We start from the raw sequence: 11138 nt of genomic DNA on the forward strand, positions 1-11138 counted from the left end.
AGGGTAACAGATCCTCTGGGACCTGGAGCCTCTACAAGAGTACAAATATTCTTAACTGTTGAGGCGTTTCACTAGGCCTTACCATAATTTTATAAATTAGTACTTCAAAATTAATATTTACAATGAATTATCTTAACTCTAAAAAGAGGAATCTACTTCAATAGTGACTAAATACAGTTGTTCTTAATTCATATGCTACAAATAAACTTTCCTCAAATGTCTAAAATAGGAATGAAAACATATAAGATAACCAATCATAATGCAAATATTAACATGTATTTCTTGAAAACAAGTTATATATTTCTATACATTACACAGTATTATTTTAGATAATATTATATATTATATATTATATATTTAAGCCTTTGCCATTTTATGATTTCACATCATTAAAAATATCCAGTTGATAGGAAATCCACAGTTTTGACAAGCAATAGGAATAGATTTCTACACAGTTGAAGAGTTTCTTTTTGTTTTGTTTTGTTTTTTTTTTTAATCTTTGGCTCTTAGGCTTTTTGCAGTGACTTGCCTTAAAGCTCACAATTAAATTACATATGGTGGCTTATTCTTTGTAAGAATACAAATACCTGACCAGAGGTTGTCTTAATTCTAGCCAGCTTTTCTTAAATTTATACCATATTGTTACCTCCAGATTTTATATTTCTCCATTTCTGTATAACTTTATTTCCTACTATATGAATGGCAGTGTACCTGGGTGGCTGGCCCCTGATGTTCTCCTCCTTCTATGATTCTGATTTCTTCTTCCAGGTTTATCATCCTATTTATTCTCTTTGCCCTTAAGTGCTGCCTATCCTTTCTCCTGCCTTGCCATTGGACATTCAACCGTTTATTAAACTAATCAGGTGTTTTAGACAGACAAAGTAACACAGCTTCACACAGATAAATAAATGCAACATAGAAGAATGTAACACATCTTACAATAATTAGGAAAACATTATAGAGTACAAACAAACATAATATATCTTAATATAGTATTCTACAACACACAATATTTTACTTTAGGTACATAATGAAGACACTTTTTGATAGTTCTTAATCTTCAGATGATGGGAGATGTCATTCGGTAAATATGTTTCTCATACTGGTTAATGAATAAAGCACTGTTGGCCAATAGGAAAGCAAGAGAGGCAGGAATAGGAACAAGGAGGATTCAAGGAAGGAGTACAGAGGAGTCAACATGGAGAGACTGGGGATAGCAGAACGCAGGCCCTACTATCCATTAAGATGAGACCACGTGGAAACACTTATATTAATAGAGATGGATTAATATTTAAGACAGAGCTAGCCTTCCAGACTACAGCCAGGATTTCTGAATCTTCTTAGGATACCCATTACAGTGCCCCCTATCAGCAGAAAGTAGTTTGGAAAGAATGACACCCAAATTCCCAAATATTGTCTAAAAATGTTTGTTTTCATTTAAATAGGGTTGGTTATACATGGTTAATGATCACAGCCAATTCTTTTTAAAGGTAAAAAGGGAATTATGGTATAGATATGAATACTTTGTTTGGAATGGATTTTCATTTATTGATACAAACTTAAGGTCAATTTTGTGATACGTATATTTCTCCTTTTGTTTAAGTATTATGTTTACAAAGCTCATTTAGAAATGCAATGTACAAATTAGTACAGATAATAGTTACCTATGATAGTCAAAACTTAGAGTTAAGTTACTTAGTTTGGCAAGATGTATAGGCATTGAGATGGATAGGCATTCTTCAAACCTTTCAAAAACCTACAGAATATGCCATTTAAAATGGTTTAGGGTTTTTCTTGACAATGAGACATAGCTGCTCCTGGCAATACCACCTGTGTGAGAAAGGAAGATGGACATTGAAGAAACGAGTTATGAAGTTTACGTCTAATATGGAAAGAAAAGCCATTTGGACAAGATACTGCTCTTGTCTGGACTGTTTGACCTAATGCTGTATAAACTGGCCATGCAGGACACATAGAAAAGTGACTGCTGATTCAAAATGGATATTACAACAGAGTTCCTGATTCATGGAAGAGTCTGCCAGACAGTCTGCAGGACACAGAGAAAAGTGACTGACAAACTGCCAATACAAGAAGACAGTTTAAGTTTTCCTAATTTGCTGAAGAGTCTGCTAGACACACTATGGCCTGAAGATGGAAGATTACAGAAGAGCATCAGGTGACAGACAAGGCAAGATGTGTCTGTCATTTCTAGAGTTTATATATTATCCTTCTGTTGTCTTTAAAGGAGTTGAAGACAGATAGTTATGGTTATAGTTTTCCTTAGTTAGACTTAAAGATAAGTTACTTAGACTTTAGACACACAAAGATAGAATAGATGATGGAATATTTTCTTAAATCTTGCTAAATGTTAATGGACTAAATAGTATTAACTGTGGTTCTTATTTGATAAATGTTATGTGATATACTTTCCTATGTTAAGGTTAAAAACCTTCTTTTTATTTAGACAGAAAAGAGGAGATGATGGAAGATGCCATTATGTATACATGTTTCACATACTGGTTTAATGAATAAAGCACTGTTGGCCAATAGGAAAGCAAGATAGGAGGGACTAGGAGATGAGGAGGGAAGAGGAAGTAGGAAGGAAGAGTCAAGATGGAGGGACCGGGGAGACCAGATACCAGTCCCACTCCCCGGTAGGTGAAACCACGTGGAAATACAAAGAAATGGGTTAATAATTAAGACAGAGCTAGCCGATAAGAAACAAGTAACTGGCCAACAGTTATTTGGGTCGGGTGTGGGGGAGGAACAAGACCAGCAGCGGGCAGAAAGACCGACTCCTTACAATAATATATTTTTTACTTCAATACATGTAATAGATTCTTTCCAAAACTTAATTTTATGAAAATAAGGCCAGTGCTAAACACTTTTTTGAATGTAGTGGTTGCAAAAAACTTTTGTGGTTATTTGTAATATAAAGAATACAAATTGTGTTAATTTATCAGATTGTTTCCTCCTCCCAAATCCTCATTCGAAACTAAGATTTTCTCAATAAGAATTTATCACACAGTGGTGGTTATTTTATTTTATGTAATTTATTATTTTACATGTCAATCTCAGTTCCCTCTCCCTCCCTCCCTTACTTCCTCCCTCCCTCCCTCACTTTTACTCTCTCTGCCCTCTCACATGCACCATAACCACCCTCTCCTCCCATTCCCCCACCCAAATTCCATACTTAGGGGAATGCCATCCAGTTGGGATCATGTAGATCTGACAGGTCATGTGAAGTAGGGACTAGGGCTTCTCTCCTGTCTCTAGGTTAAGGCAGTTATCCCTCCATGGGGGATGTGTTCGCAAGGTCCTTTTGTGCACCAGGGATACATCCTGGCTCCATTGTCTGAGGTCCCTTAGACTGCTCAGTCCTTCTGGCTGAGACCCATATACAGGGGGGCCAGAGTCAGTCCCATGCTGGCTTCCCAGCTATCTATCTGGGGGCCCATTAGCTCCTCCTTGTTCAGGTCAGCTGTCTCTATGAGTTTCTGTAGCCTGGTTTTGTACTATTCATCTGCATCTGAGTTCTAGTTCGACTCAGTGTTTATGTATGGGTGTTTGCTCCTGTTTCCAGCAGGTATTAAATGAGGGCTCCATGGATAAGTTAGTTGTTGATCTCACTATCCAGGAAGAGCATTTATGGTAGCCTTTCCACAGATGCTGTATTTGTTAGTTGGCAGCAGTCTTGTAGGTCACTAGACCTTTCTTTGTGTTCAATTTTATCTTCAAACCAATATTAGCTACCTCTTTTGTGTTCTCTCTCTCTCTCTCTCTCTCTCTCTCTCTCTCTCTCTCTGTCTCTGTCTCTCTCTCTCCTGTCTTGGATTCCTATCCGAACTCAATCTTCCTAGTTGCACTTATTTTCCTCTCCCCCCCTCGCTTTCTCCTACTTGTCTCTCCATTCACTTCCCCCCACGCCAATTCCCCTGTGATCTGGGAGGACTTGTCCATTTATACTTCTGTGAGGGACTTTATTTGAATCTCTTAGAATACACCTTGTATCCTAGTTCCTCTGATATTGTGAATTATAGGCTGATGATCATATGCTCTAGGTCTAAAATCCAAATATGAGTGAGTACATGCTGTGTTCATCTTTTTGTGACTGGGTTACCTCATTCAGGATGGTTTCTTCAAATGCCATCCACTTGACTGCGAATTTTAAGATACCATTATTTTTTTTTCTGCAGAGTAGTATTCCATTGTGTAGATGTGCCACATATTCATTATTCATTCTTCAATTGAATGGCATCTAGGATGCTTCCAGGTTCTTGCTATTACAAATAGTGCTGCTATGAACATAGTTGAACGGATGACTTTGTTGCATGGATGTGGATCATTTAGGTATATGCCTAAGAGGGGTGTTGTTGGGTCCTGTGGTAAACTAATTCCCATTTTCCTGAGGAACTGCCATACTGATCTCCAAAATAGCTGTAGGAGTTTGCACTCCCACCAGCAGTGGAGGAGTGTTCTCCTTTCTCCACATCCTCTCCAACATGAGTCATCATTGGTGTTTCTAATTTTAGCCATTCTGGCAGGAATACAATGGTATCTCAAAATTGTTTTGATTTGCATTTCCCTGATCAATAAGAATGTTGAGCACTTTCTTAAGTGTCTTTCAGCCTTTTTGAATTCCTCTATTGAGAATTCTTTCTTCAGTTCTGTATCCCATTTTTAATAGGATTATTTGGTGTTTTGTTGACTAGTTTCTTGAGTTCTTTGTATATTTTGGAGATCAGCCCTTTCTCAGATATAGGATTGGTGAAAGTCTTTCCCAGTCTGTGGGCTGGCATTTTGTCTTATCCACTGTGTCCTTTGTCTTATGGAAGCTTCTAAGTTTCAAGAGGTCCCATTTATTAATTGTTTCTCTCACTGTCTGTTTCCCTTCAGTTATGTTCAGGAATCAGTCTCCTGTACCAATTTGTTCAAGGGTACCTCCTACTTTCTCTTCTAAGAGGTTCAATGTGGCTGGATTGATGTTGAGGTCTTTGATCCATTTGGTCTTGAGTATTGTGCATTGCAACAGACATGGGTCTATCTGCAGTCTTCTACACACTTTATCCAATTGTTACAGCACCATTTGTTGAAGATTCTGTCCTCATCCCATTGTATAATTTTAGTTGTTTTGTCGAAAATCAGGTGTTCATAGGTGTGTGGGATAATATCAGGATTTTCAATTCTATTCCATTGTTCTACCTGTCTATTTTTATGCCAATACCAGGCTGTTTTATTGTATAGCATTGTTTTGGCTATCCTAGGTCTTTTGTTTTTCCATATAAAGTTGATTATTATCCTTTCAAAGTCAGTGAAGAATAGTGGTGGTATTTTAATGTGGATTGCTTTTGGCAAGATTGGTATTTTTACTATGTTTATTCTACCTATCCAAGAGCATCGGAGATCTTTCCATTTTTCTGGTACCTTCATTAATTTCTTACTTTTGAGCCATAATGTTCTTAATATATATGTCTATTATTTGTTTGGTAAGTGTTACACCAAGATACGATATGTTACTTGTCGCTATTGTAAAGGGTGGTGTTTCACTGATTTCTTTCTCTGTCTCTTTGTCGTCTGAAAAAGGTAGGGCTACTGATTTTTTGAGTTCCTGATTTTACAGGAATTGGCTTATTTTGTCTCCATTCAGTTTAATGTTGGCAGTTGGTTTGCTGTATATTGCTCTTATTATGTTTAGGTATGTTCCTGTTATCCCTGACCTCTCCAAGACCTTTATCATGAAAGGGTGTTGAATTTTGTCGAAGGCTTTTTCAGCATCTAGGGAGATAATCAAATGGTTTTTATTTTTCAGTTTGTTTATATGGTTGATCACATTGATAGATTTTTCATATGTTAAACCATCCCTGCAATCCAGGGATGAAGCCTACTTGGTCCTTTTGGATGATTTCTCTAATGTATTCTTGAATTTGGTTTGCCAGTATTTTATTGAGTATTTTTGCATCGATGTTCATTAGGGATATTGGTCTGTAGTTTTCTTTCTTGTGTCTTTGTGAGGCTTGGGTACCAAGGTTATTGTGGCCTCATAAAAAGAGTTTGGCAATGAACCTTCTGTTTCTATCTTGTGGATCAGTTTGAGGAGTATTAGTTCTTCCTTGAATGTCTGGTAGAATTCTGCACTGAATCCATCTGGCCCTGGACTTTTTTTGGTTGGAAGGCTTTCGATGACTGCTTTTATTTCATTGCGTGCTATAGGTCTATTTATGTTGTTTGTCTGTTCTTGATTTAATTTTGGTGATAGTTATCCAGAAATTTGTCCATTTCCTTTGAATTTTCAATTTTTGTGGAATACAACGTTTGAATGTATGACCTGAAAATGGTCTAGATTTCCTCTCTGTCCATTGTTATGTTCCCCTTTTCATTTCTGATATTGTTAATTTGCATGTTCTCTCTGCTTTTTCGTTAATTTGGAAAAAGGTTTGTCTCTCTTGCTGATTTTCTCAAAAAACCAACTTTTGTTCCATGCTGTACATCTATGTTATGAGGAATATTCTTCATACAAAATTGAGGCCTTTTACACATCATCATATTTGATATTTATACTAACATATACAAAATTCATAAGAGAAAGATCTTGTAATGAGATTTTCCAGTTTGTGATATTAATAGAATTTTAGTATAAAGAAAGTTGAGGTCCTCTTCTGATTTTATGAACCAAGTTTAGGTCTTTTGGGAAGAGGTTCTTCCTCTTCATCGATGTCATGATGGTCTTCATTGTCTATATCATCATTATCATCATCTAGGTAGGCCACAAGGGAACTTTGCTGTCATAGTGTGCCTCACTCTTTATATTAGCAGAAGCATCAGATGAGACGAAGAAAAGTCAAATATTTCAGAAACACTGATTTCTGGGTGTTCTACTACATTTTTCACTTGCATTTTTACTTCTTATAAACATGCCAGAATGACTTGGATAATCACTTCCCATTGGTAGAATAGCTTCAGTACTTTCTTCAGAACATATTTCTGCCTTGCCTTGTACCTCTGTAGCTTTCTTGTGTGTGCAGTATATGATCTGGTATATAATATTATGTAAATTCCTACTCATTTGACTTTCTCTTTCCTTCTCCTCTTCAAATTTAACTTTTAACCCTTTAAAGTTCTGGACATACTCAATTGATTCAAATACTGTAAGAAATTTTCTACTTTGACTTGATGTTTTCCTCTCTTATAAACTCAAATAGCTGAATAATACCCGAGTAGAGCATATTATTTCTTTTCCCATTACATGTAAAAGCTTTTACAACAGCTTCAAAAAGATTTTCCTTCATTATGTAAAGATTATAAATTTCATCATTATGGCTAGCCATCTGTCTCATTAACCTGATAGCACACAAAACCAGAAACATGTGCTTTGAGCTCTTCAGCACCAGGACTATGCTGAGCAAGTTGTTACTCAAAATATAATTTCTTATGTGAGTTGTATGGTGTTTTACACAAAAGGCAGGTAATTCTACCACTACTCCAAGCAATTGTGCATTTTAGTAATTATCAAGACAGATGTTATGAGTAGGTTTTTGCCACTGGCCTTGTCCCATTGCCATGACAGCCCCAATTAATACACATGTAGGCTATATAAGATATATTTCTGTTGGCCAATTAATTGTTTCTTATCAGCTATCTCTATCTTAATTATTAACCCATTTCTATTAATGTAAGTACTTCCATGTGGTCTTATCTTACCTGCGAGAGGGGCTGGCATTCTACTCACTCTGTCCTCCATCTTGGATCTCTTCCTTCCATCTTCCACTCTCCTCCTAGTCTCCTAGTCCCACCTATCTTTCTTTCCTAATGGCCAATAGTGCTTTATTCATTAAACAATAAGAGAAACATATATACAGAATTAAATCTCCCATATTCTCTTCTTTTCTGTATAAAATAAAAAGAAATTATCCTTGGAGCAGCAAAATATATCATACAAAAGATATCAAATAATAATTACAATTAACAATATTTAGTTCATTAACATTTAGCAAGATTTAAAGAAATTATTTTATCATCTATCCAATATTTGTGAGTCTAAAGTCTTATATGTAACTTATCTTTAGAGATAACCGAAGAGCATATAGTATCCACACTCTTTTAATGCTTCCCATTTTTAAGTGGCTTTTTTTATTACTCTATTTTTTTATTTTTATTTTTTCATTTTTTTTTTTTGAGACAGGGTTTCTCTGTGTAACTTTTATCTGTCCTGGAATTAACTCTGTATACCAGGTTTACTTTGCAATCACAAGATCTGCTTGCCTCTGTCTCCTGAGTGCTGGAATTAAAGGCGTGTGCCACCACACCCAGCTACTGTCTGTCTTTTTAAAACCATTTTACTCCTTTTCTCTCCCAAGCTTACATATATTTTATTTTAAAACACACTGTAAACATTTAGTCATCTTTCTTAATCTGAATCTGTCTTTACTGAAATTTTTATCTCTTTCTTGCCACTAGTCTTTATCTGGTAAACAACATTTCTAAAATGAAAGCCACAGCTGTATTAGCCTTGGTCTATCAAAGATGGTGGCTGGTACTTTTACCACCAGAACTGAGAGCTGTGCTCACTGCCTTGGTCTATGATGCCATCCATTAGCATGTTGCCAGCTTGGAGATGTGGTCCCTGCTATTGCCAGCTCTCATATACATGATTCCATTGTTACCAGTGCTCTTTAAAACCCTTGACATTTTTTGCTGCTTATGCTGAATCAGGAATCCTCCCTGAAAGGAACTGCGCAAATTTCTGCTTGTCTCTAGCAAAACAGAGTACAACAAAAATAAATGCTGCTACCAAGAAGCCTTGCTATCTCTCTTCTTTTGTTTTTAAAACCCTTTTTTAAGCTTTTCTTAAGTTTTAAGTGGAAGTTCTTTTTAGCCATGTTGTGGACGCCATTATGATATGTGTAGGTTTTTCTTGCAGGCGTTGTCTCACTGCCCTGCCAGCCCCAAATAATACAAAGAGAGGCTGTATTATATATAATTTTGTGGGGCAGTTACTAGTTTCTTAACATCTAGCTCTGTCTTAATTATTAACCCATTTCTACTAATCTAAGTAGTTCCACATAGTCTTATCTTACCGGAGAGAGGGGCTGGCATTCTACTCTCTCTGTCCTCCATCTTGGATCTCCTCCCTAATACTTCCTCTCTCCTCCTAGTCTTCTAGTCCTGCCTAACTTTCTTTCCTATTGGCCAATAGTGCTTTATTCATTAACCAATAAGAGAAGCATATATGCAGAATTACACCTCCCATCAGATGTTGACCCTCATTATCACTTTGTTCTGGGATAGACAAAATTGGTTCAGCCAAGTTATTCACGAATGTGAATAAAAGAAATTTATGAATTTCTCCTTTTCACATCCATCCCCTGTTTTGCACATGCTTTGTGGATCAAGAAGTGCATAGAGAATTGCAATGAAACTTAAAACATTTGCAGATTCAGGTCAGAATTACAGATTATTTGTTTGATCATCATATTGAAGAGAAGACCACCATCATTTTTGATGGCCTGTGCTTCTTCCATTGCACACATTCAGATTATTTGTGGATTATATTCTACCAGATTAGTAAATACAGTTATACCAGCTTCTTTTGATTTGGAGCCTTATGTACTGAAACTTTTAGAGCATTCATGAATCCAAGCTTTATCATTGTTGACAACAATTCATCTTTGAGAATTTAATATCTTACCAAATTCACAGAATTCCTTGAAATAAAAAGCAACTCAAGCTGTCTTTCATGTCCTAGAGTACTATATTTTAACTGAGCAAATACTTCATGTAAATGCATTTCTTCTTCATGCATCATGGTAACTATTTCAATATTGTTGAAGGAATGAAAGTTGTGAATTCAGGAAGATTATTATTTTGAAATTTGTATGGTGTCAGGAATAGAATATATATATTGCATTCTGTAGATGTGGTCTATTTTATTTTGCCTGAGTTTGGAGAATGTTATTGGCATTATTTCCTTGAATTTTGCATTTTTGTAAAAGAATTCTCTGTGTCGATATGGCTGATCCAAAACAAGGTCATACTCAAGTCATCCTCACACATCCATGATGCACTCATCAGAAAACAAGATTTTATACAATGTCACATTGTTGAGAAATAAGATTCTGCTAAAAATATTGTGTGTGTGTGTGTGTGTGTGTGTGTGTGTGTGTGTGTGTGTGTGTATGTCTTCTATGTTCTGCTTGTGTTCACAAATGTGGAAGATCTGTAAAAACTTTTTTTTTTGTAATCTTCACTTTCCAAAAGAAGAGCCAGCCTTCCTTTGTAGTGTGGTGATTCCTCAACATAATTAAATAAATGTGCAATGTGTTCAGTGTGCTGTTTTCCCAGGTTCGCATCTCACACAGATTCTGGGACAGCTCTTGAAAAATGTCTAAATCTTCTATAAGTTCTTGTGTAATTTGTACACATGGATATTTACCATGAGCTTGGCAAATATCTTCCAAGATATCTTGGAAGCCACCTGGGTCTCAGAAGCATATTACCATGGTATGGTTATTAGGTTCAGTCCAAATAATTAAATCCATTTGTAGTTTCCTATAGGCCACATCAGTATATATTGTACACTCTGATATCATTGAGCCATCTGATCCTGAGCAAACAGGCAGGCAAACACCCTGCAGGCAACTGATGTATTTGGTTGAAATTTGTCAGGAGCCTATATATTCCCCTTCCTCATCTTACTTCAGGACATAGACTTTTATACAGTGAAATATGTCGTGTGGGTGGATTTGTGACCTTGCCTCCATAGCCACATCCTTGCATACATATCAGCTTACTGTACTCTGGCTAAGGTTACCTTGGCCAGGATTTTCTCTGAGGTCACAATTCTAAAAAATCATCAGATTGAACATTATTGGGAGTTAACATGTTGGCAGAGGCTAAGAGAGGGCCCAAGGTTATTAGAATGACTGGGAAAGAAGTCCCTGATAATTCTAAATACTCTACTACTAAACAATCCCCCACAAACCTTTCTCCTTTGTACTTGTCTCTGGGAGTCTGTTTTGTTCTGGCAAGAATCTTATGATTCACCCAAGATTTTTCCTAAAAAGAATGTGCTTATGTAACAAATACTGATAAAGGGACCTACTTTCCTAGCCTTAAAAATGGAAGTCTATTGCTTTGAATTT

The 11138-nt window shown here is 36.3% G+C and overlaps 1 pseudogene; it reads right to left on the reverse strand.

The window, feature by feature from the left end:
• Positions 1-6662: 6662 nt before the first annotated feature.
• Positions 6663-10757, reverse strand: LOC127218548 (protein PPP4R3C-like; annotated as a pseudogene).
• Between the last annotated feature and the right edge of the window lie 381 nt (positions 10758-11138).

This window comes from Phodopus roborovskii, unplaced genomic scaffold, assembly GCF_943737965.1.
Source record: "Phodopus roborovskii unplaced genomic scaffold, PHOROB, whole genome shotgun sequence".
NCBI classification, from domain to species: Eukaryota; Metazoa; Chordata; class Mammalia; order Rodentia; family Cricetidae; genus Phodopus; species Phodopus roborovskii.